The following is an 8,763-nucleotide window of genomic DNA, read 5'->3' as shown; positions in this document are numbered from 1 at the left end:
AATGTACACATCATAAAGCCTGGTGTTGAAGTTAGTCTTACAGTCTCCAGTCCATTTACAGTCAAACTTTAAAGTCCCGTATCAACCAGATTATCTTTACTTTTTTATTAACATAGTTCCAGTGCATTGCAGAAATTATTTATTTAATTTACAGTCCGTACAGCTAAGTGCAAGTTATCAACAGCTCAGAAGATATTCCTGAGGAGATTCGATATAAGATAACCTTTCCCAAGGAAAGAGAGAGTCAAATAACTGAAAAAGTAATTGGTCTCCATAAAACCATGCAAGATCTGGTACACCTCCAAACTAGACACCATTGAATAAATAATCTTAGAGCTTCAACTTCAAAAATCAAGCTCAACTGGTATTTCTATCCCTCCTTCCAATGTCAGAAAACACTGTGGGTCTGAAAGAATGCGGAGCTGTAAATGGAAAATACAATCAACCTTGGAGATGAGGAAATATCTTTGTCAGTCAATGAATCCCATTAAAAGTCAACTTTATTACACGTTTTTACTTTATTTTTATGAGATGTCCTGCAAACGAACACATTTCCATATATTTGCTTAATCTGTGCACCATAGTATAACTTGGCCCATTCATTCTTAGGTTACGTGAGGTATTACCAGCATCAGAACGGTCTTTAGTTACATACCTGAATCATAAACCCGTGGCAAGGAATTAAGGGAAGCTGGAAAAACATGTTTTTTGGTACAAACATCGTAGGCTTCTTATGTCATGGGTAGGTGTTATGGAAAATATAAGATATATTCCCTTTACATGAGCTCTGTTGGGGTTTCATTTGAAACTGTGGTCATTAACAGTGACAGAATGAACATTAGTAAATAAAGGATGCTCACATGGAGTTTATATTTGTTTGGTGCAGTGAAATCTTCTTTTCTGGAAAGGATTTAGACACTATTATGGCGTTCCTGGAGGGTTTGATTGCATTCAATCTGATTAACACTAGAGAGGCCAGGGACTTACTTAGGATTAGTTCTGGTTCCCAGTTTCACTTGTAATCATTTCAGATGTATTGAAACTCCATCACACCGTTCCACTTGTTACACAAATCAATGCTAGGGATTGCTAGCCATGGCTTGACATTGGGAGTGTTGACGTAAAATCTCATGTGCTGCTGTTCCAAGGCGTCCCATTTCGTTTCATATATTTCCCCAGACCACACACTCCTGTGAGGGGCACATACTGGCAGCAGAGCAAGGAAACACTGTTGTGTCCATGGCTTACATTTTGACCCCACAATTGGATGCTCTCCAGGGATGGGACCAGAACGGGTTAAACTTAAGGCCAGTACGGGCAGCCCACCTGAAAACACAGTGGGTGCACTTTAAATTGTAATAAGAGGTGTCTCAAACTTTTCTGATATATGCTACGTGCTATAAACGATAACCTGCATCTATGTTATGAACATGGTGTCTATTTTTTCTTTATTTCATACCAGTGACGTCAGAGGGGAGAGCGCGCACGCGGCTCTCACGCTTCACTCTGAACTCTTCGGAGCGCGCGCCGGTCTGTGGTGGCGGGAGGTCTGTGCTCGCGCGCGAACGTTAACGGCTTCGGTTCAGATAAGACGTATATAATTAAATAAAATTAAAATAAAAATCAGAGAGGAGGAAAACAGAGTTAAAACAGTGTCTGCGTTCGGATTCAGCGCCGTTTCCCTTCAGAAGTGGATTAGAGCTGAGCTCGGTTTAACTTCTCTCCCCAGAAAATGACCCGCGGCGGAGCGAGGACCGGATCCCCCTCAGAGGTAACTCTAACGGCTCGGCTGCTCACATTCACTCCGCGTTGGTTTCTCATGGTGTTTGTTTGTGTCCGGTGCTGCTCGTTTTGGCTTTACTACTCATTTTCGCGTCTTGTTTTAGCTTTAATAAAATTTTTATTGGGTTAGTTGTAGCTAGAGTTGTTATAATAACAGGATTTATTGCTGAACCTCTCATTATTTATTTTATTATTTTTTTTATTTCTCTGCTCCTTTTTTTTTTTTTGCTTCAGTGCTCTTTTTCAACATTGGTTTTTGTCGGAAAATATTTTTCAGTTGTGTTTTTCTGGTGATTTCTGGGTTAATTTGGCCTTATTTCAAAATTTCCATGTTTCAGTTCGCTTTGCCTTGGATTTTTCTGCTCAATTTCACGTCTGTTTGGCTTTACCTCTCACATTCACATCCTGCTTTGGCTTAAAATGTTTTTTTTCCCTGGGTTTCTCTTCATGCTCACGCCTTCTGTTGGCTTAAGATGGGGTTTTCTGGGTTAAAGCCTGTGTTGGCATGTGTTGAATGTTAGCTAAGAGACTACTGTTGGAACAGAGGAAGAAAATTCACACTGTAAAATGTGGGCGTTAAAGCAGTGGAGTGGGTTTTATAGGGGGTTTAATTTCAGTTTCTAAGTAGTACACATTATATGTACATTTTGAAGGATTAAAATATAGCCTAGTTATTTTAGCAGTGGTATCAGTACAACTGTAATGTGCCTGTTGTGGTTTGCCCGCCTGGGATTCAAGATGCACCACCTCTGGCGGGTAAGTAAGTGAATGACAATAACAACAACAGACATTCTGGTGAAACTGCCTAGTGCACCTTTAACTCCTTCAAGCATCTACATTGTTTATGAAATGTTATAATTTGAATAAACCTGGTGCATTCGTTTACCACTTTAACTATTACAGTGAACATTCAAAGCATATCGACTGTGTAGGGAAGTTTTCTTGAAAGTTAGGCAGTTGGGCTACACCCGGTACAATTAATATAATATAAAATCCCTGGGGAGGACGTCCAGGACAAGCTGCATTTACAATATTTTGAAGAAAACTTTGGCTTCCTGCTGCAACAGCCAGCACTCAATGCACTTGAATCAATGTTGGGAATTAACATTGATTTTAGCTCTGACACTGGGTTTTGCCCTCATTTAATCCTCTTTTAGCCTTAAAGATGCACTGCAATTTCACCAGTGTCTGTCTGTTATTGCAGTTCAACTACATCAGTGCTAGTGGACACAGATCAGTGCACAGGTGAATTAGCCAAGGCAGCTTGACAGGTTTTCTCAAGCACGGAATGTGTTTCTTATTTTTTAAGTATTTTTTCAACTTTCATTGTAATTTGAACCACTAAAAAATATACACTTTATATCGTTGCCAAATGCTTTTGATATAAAGTGTATTGCTGTATTTAATGGAATTTAAAGAGTGCAAATGTTAACATAGTGTTATGAAAAACACATCATTATATTCATACTTTTTAAAGTTGTTTTTATTTGCAGAACTTTTATCTCATTCTTGATCAAATTTCAGAAGAACAAATATTCATTGAGTATCATGGAAATATCGTATACTACATCTTTGCCTCATTTCCCTGATGTAATACTGATGTAAATTAAACAAACACAGACAAACATTGAAACCCAAACTGATCCATACACACACATAAACAAAGCATGTGGTTCAAACCAGTGCCACTGATGCTGGAGCACGGGCTTTGTTTCTATGTTTGTAGCAAAGCAGCGTTAGTTTATTATTAACACAGTTGCTTTACTGCAGGTTAATGTATTAAATGTAATTTGCCTACTGGAAACACTGAATGCTTTGAAAAGGAGCCTGTCTCTAATCTAGACCCTAACATCTCTTTGATAACCAAATGAATTCTGATGAAGGATCGTAACATGAAGCTTGATTGACGTTTGCTTTGAAATTTGCACAAGCCATGTTTGCATCGCGAATGCTTAACAAAAGATTCCATGAAAGTCTTGATGGAAACGTAGGCTGCTGCTGGTCAGATGACATTATGAAGTTATTTCTCTGATTTTGTCACATGCTGCTCTCTCGCTTGGATCCTGCCCTGTTCACTCTTCTTTTTCCTTTCTCTATGACTCATAGAGGTATAATCAGGAAGCCCTATTAATCTCGGTTTCATGGAAATTGACCTAATATTACCCTGTCCACCTCCAACCGTGTAAAAATAGCTCTTGGGTGAATTATGGCCTTTTTAAAGTTGCTCAAAACAAACAAATAAAAGAGGGAGTCAGATATTTTTCTTTGCTTGCTTTGAAATACATGGAATGGTGTATTTATGGGTAAGAAATTAAGGTCTTATGTCCTGTAAAATTAAGGTGGATGGGGATGACTGTTTGATTTGGAGACGTTCAGGTGGGTTTAGCCAGCCAGGGCAGTTCTGTTACAGTGAGACATACATCACAGTACACAAAGAAAAAAGCCTCCTACCTTGACTTTTAAATCACTCTGAATAAGCTGAATAGGTTAATACCATGGTTCTCAAAGTGTGGTATGCGTACCACTGCTGGTAAATGAAATGACCTCGAAAAATGTACTTCTGAATTAAAGAATGTATTGATAACTACAAACCAAAAGAATTTATGTGTAAATTACATAATGTTTCACAGTTTTCATAATTGTGCTTTTATGAAATTCGTTTGTGTTTTCAAAAAATATAGAGTGCATTTTTTCAAGGGTGGGAACACGATCCCCCAGTATTTGGTGAAATGTATGTAAAGAAAGCCTAGTTTCAGATGCTGGACCGAAGCAAAAGCTAGACACAGACATGAGCAATTTGGAGTTTATTACAAAAAGGACAAAGCGGAAACGAGAAAACCAAAAGCCGAGACATACTCCGGAGCCCAGAAGGACTAAGTCCAGAGATAAAAAATATGGAGAAGCAAAGTGAGGATTCTGTACACGTGAAGGCAAAATAGAAGAAAACACTCAGCTGAAGGAAAACAATGTGCCATATCTTCACATCATTAGAGTCCTAAAAAACTGTTAAACAAACCTTCACCTACGGGTACAAGTGCAGAGAGGCACGGTGACCTGCTCCTAGCGCCATGCTGTTTTCACCTGTAGCCTATTACAGCTCACAACTGATATTAAATTGACGACTTCTCATTTTTATTTCTTTCCAAATAAAAATGTACATGTTTTCATAAACGTATAATTGTGTTTAAAATGTTCAGTTTAGGCCTATAGTTATTTTTCATACTCTTTGTATTGTTTAGTTAGTTTTTTTTATTATTTATTTTGTGTAATGCATTCAAATGTCCAGTAAAAAGGCAACAAAAACATGCGAAATTCAAGAAAGACTTTGCCTTATGCCTCCACCTGCCTCCAGAACTGAGGAAAAACCAGGGTCACACATGTTTCTGTGGTAAGACTCATAGGTGGTACTTGGAGGTTTAGGTTTGATAATGGGTGGTACTTAGTTAATACAATGCAAGATACTTGGAGGACAGCCACTCTTTAAATGACCATATTCGATTCACAAGCCGTTCAGCCTAAGATTTAGCTCAGTGCTCTACCGCATCCTGTGATAGTCTCTCAAAACCCAAACAGTTCCATGTAATTCAATTCCTTGAACAGAAGAGCACTACATGTGTGCTTGAGTAATCCAATTCTGAAACCAACAGCCTTACTGAGTAACTCAAAGAATATATACCTTCAGGCCGGAGAGTAGCACTTGTAGTGCTTCATTATGCATGTGCAAAACATGCCGAGATTCCTTAGAAGCTAGTGATGTCTCAGAATATGACACACGATACAAAACTGGTGGCTATTCCTCCTTAAGAATTCTTTGGGGGCGTTTATGAACTTCTCCCCAAACGCCCTGGCGGCCTCATCATCTTCATGCTATGTAAACTAAGTCAGTTTTAAATTCTTGGCTCTGCTTGTACTGCTGCAACTCAGGGTTTTAAATGACTTGCTATGTTGCTTGGAGATGGAATTTTTTCAAAGCACCTTTTAATAAATGCGCATCTTTGTGTGACCTGTTATGACAGTGGAGACAGTGGGGTTACATCAGAAGACGTTAAAGATTTTCTGCTGTGGTAATTAAATTATTATAGAGAGCGGTGAGATAATGAGAGAGTGGTGTCTGTTTCTGTGTGTGTCCATAGAATGGAAGACTGCATGTATAGAAGCTGTCCAAGCTTTTAGTCCCAGCTTTGATGATTGCCATTATTGATGTCTTGAACGTGCTGAATTTTACGGTCTGTGGAATAGCAAAGTTAGGAGCAGGCAGAAGCCACAAGTAAGTGATACAGAGCCGCTCCCTGGTTGATTTGAAAACACGGCAGTATATTATGATTTACAGTGAGTGTTGTTTAAAATCGGAACACACAAATCCTCCCTGCCGGCCTTTGCTGATTTTGATTTTGTGAGCTATTTCAGTGCCTCGCGGTAAATCAGCCAATCAAAGCAGAGCTCATCAAATTATTTGCGAGCTCACCAAATACAGAAAAACAGCTTGTTTTTTTCTCATTTTATTCAGTGCCAAATTATAGGGTGGTGTATAAAACCACAGTTGGGCGTTTATTTGTCCCTGACTGAATTTACATACCTTTTATATAGACATCAGAAAACCGTTTAAAATGCTAAATAATGCTTCCAGTGGCACCTATAAAGCTTTAACCAACAATAAAAAGCAATTATAACTCATTCCAGTGGACTGTAATTTCACTAATAGTGTTTAAGAAATTATTGATACGTTTGTAATAAACATCAGTATGCCAGTGCCAAAGCAGAGGCGCTGCCTGTTGCCTTCTGTTTTAGATGTGTTTTGAATGAGTGACTTGAATTTTAACTGCACAACATAATGAAATTCATTGTCTGTGGTAACTGACCCTATGATAAATATACTGCAAATAGGGATTAGGATAAAAAAAGATACAGGTTTCAGTTAATCCTACAAGCGCACAGGTAAACTGCTTATTGGTTTTATTTGTGGTCTCATAGCTTATAAGAGTATGCCATCTCGCAGTGATAAACATCAGCCTTCCAGTCATTTTGATTCTTGAGAGAAGCTTTTATAAAGAAAAGGAAACCACCGCTTTTCTCCCATACACCTCTCCCACTCACTTGAAGTCTCTGATGTGGTGTGCTCTGAGAGATCTTAACAGTCAGAAGTCCTGTTCATACTCTGAAGTAGAACGCAGTTGCCTACACACAGGGGAAGACATGTGGAATTGGCTTTTATATATTTGAATGTGGCATGGATGAGGAATTTGAATCGTGAAAATGTAAGGAGAATTGAGAATGTTTAAGGCATGAGCTGTTGTTCAGTTGACAAAATAATTCATAATATGAAATACATTATGCATTCAGTAATGTGATTTCAGTCGTGTCAAGGGGTCACCATTGCTGACAAATGTGTTTCGCTTTTCACACACCTGTATCATTGATAAAAATAAGAACTGACCATTTGGAATAGGTTGTTCTTGAGTGGTCACACGTTAGCCTAAGTTCACCTTGCTCAATACAAAGTGTCAGCTGAATTGCTGTAAAGCCCTGCAGCATCAGGCTGTGGAGCAATGTATTGGTGTTCTTTGGTGTGATGGATTACTCTCAAAAAGGACTCCTAGCAGCTTACAGCCATGGTTGTTGTTACTTAGCAACTGGTGTTTAGCAGTGAAATAGGTATCACGGAAAATGTGCAGTTATAAGTATTAACAACACTTGTGGAATTCTTTACAACCACTGAGATTGTGTGTATGAGACAAGCTGCTGTATAATAATGTCATGTGACAGGGGGAATTGACAGGGATGTGGTCAGTGTGTGTGTGCGTGGATGGAAGGGGTTTATTTGTGGAAAAGCATTGAGCTGATGATGCCTGATAAAACTGGCAACAGTGTTCCAGCGTCACAGTGTGATGATGGGTGATGCAAGCCATTTCAATCTCAGATGTGCTGTCTCTATCCCTGTTCAGGAGGCACAGAGGCTGAGGGTCAAAAACCAGAAAACTAGATTAAGCAGACTCACAGGCCCCAAGAATAGCTTATTATCAATAGCTGCACCTCGACTATTCTTAGAGTGGAGATGCCATGTAGATGATAAGGGTTAATGGCCTACTGCGCACATACACGCACAGAAGTGCCTACTTACTTCCACAATATATCCCTCATAAAACTGTAAAATTCTTAGTGTATTGCTAAGTCTTTGAGACACACAGCATACTTCTAATCATATGCACCATTCACATTAATGCGTGTGAACCCATAAGGCTGGTTTAGAGGAGTCAGGTTTAAATGTGGGTGGCACGGTGGCGCAGCAGGTAGTGTCACAGTCACACAGCTCCAGGGGCCTGGAGGTTGTGGGTTCGATTCCCGCTCCGGATGACTGTCTGTGAGGAGTTGGGGTGTTCTCTCCGTGTCCGCATGGGTTTCCTCCCACAGTCCAAGAACACACGTTGGTAGGTGGATTGGCGACTCAAAAGTGTCCGTAGGTGTGAATGTGTTTGTCTGTGTTGCCCTGTGAAGGACTGGCACCCCCTCCAGGGTGTATTCCTGCCTTGCGCCCAATGATTCCAGGTAGGCTCTGGACCCACCGCGACCCTGACCTGGATAAGCGATTACAGATAATGAATGAATGAAATCAAAACAGCTGTAAAATACAAGTTATGGGGGGTTTTAAACATAAAAAAGTGTGCAGAAAATATAAGTAGTACAAAATACAGCCAGCGTCTAAGACTGAACTTTGTGGAAAAATACCTTACTGTGCAAAATTTTAGGCAACTGATAAAATGAGATTTAAAAAGATAGTAATCTGAGCACTAAGAATTTACTTAAACAAAAAATTACACAAATAAATAAATCTAATATTAGAATAAAAACAAATAACATTATTACAGTAAGTAATGATGTTCCATAAGTCAATGTGTTGGTTTAACCCTTTCCAAATCACTCCTTGTATCATTTGAGGTCATCATCCAATACAAAGTTTTAGCGGTTAATTAATACTTCATTATG

General features: G+C 39.2%; 1 protein-coding gene across 1 annotated transcript in view; it reads left to right on the top strand.

Annotated features, from left to right (window-relative positions):
- Positions 1-1,591: 1,591 nt before the first annotated feature.
- The window catches only part of gcgra (glucagon receptor a), a 56,917-nt gene continuing 49,745 nt past the window's right edge, over positions 1,592-8,763 (top strand). The window contains exon 1 of the mRNA XM_066674452.1: positions 1,592-1,771. The gene's annotated coding sequence lies outside the window, so the exon portion shown is untranslated. The remainder of the gene's footprint in view (positions 1,772-8,763) is intronic.

Source organism: Hoplias malabaricus, chromosome 6 (assembly GCF_029633855.1).
Source record: "Hoplias malabaricus isolate fHopMal1 chromosome 6, fHopMal1.hap1, whole genome shotgun sequence".
Lineage (NCBI taxonomy): Eukaryota > Metazoa > Chordata > Actinopteri > Characiformes > Erythrinidae > Hoplias > Hoplias malabaricus.
Note: the sequence above shows the minus strand (reverse complement) of the source record. Positions and strands in the feature narration are given on the sequence as shown.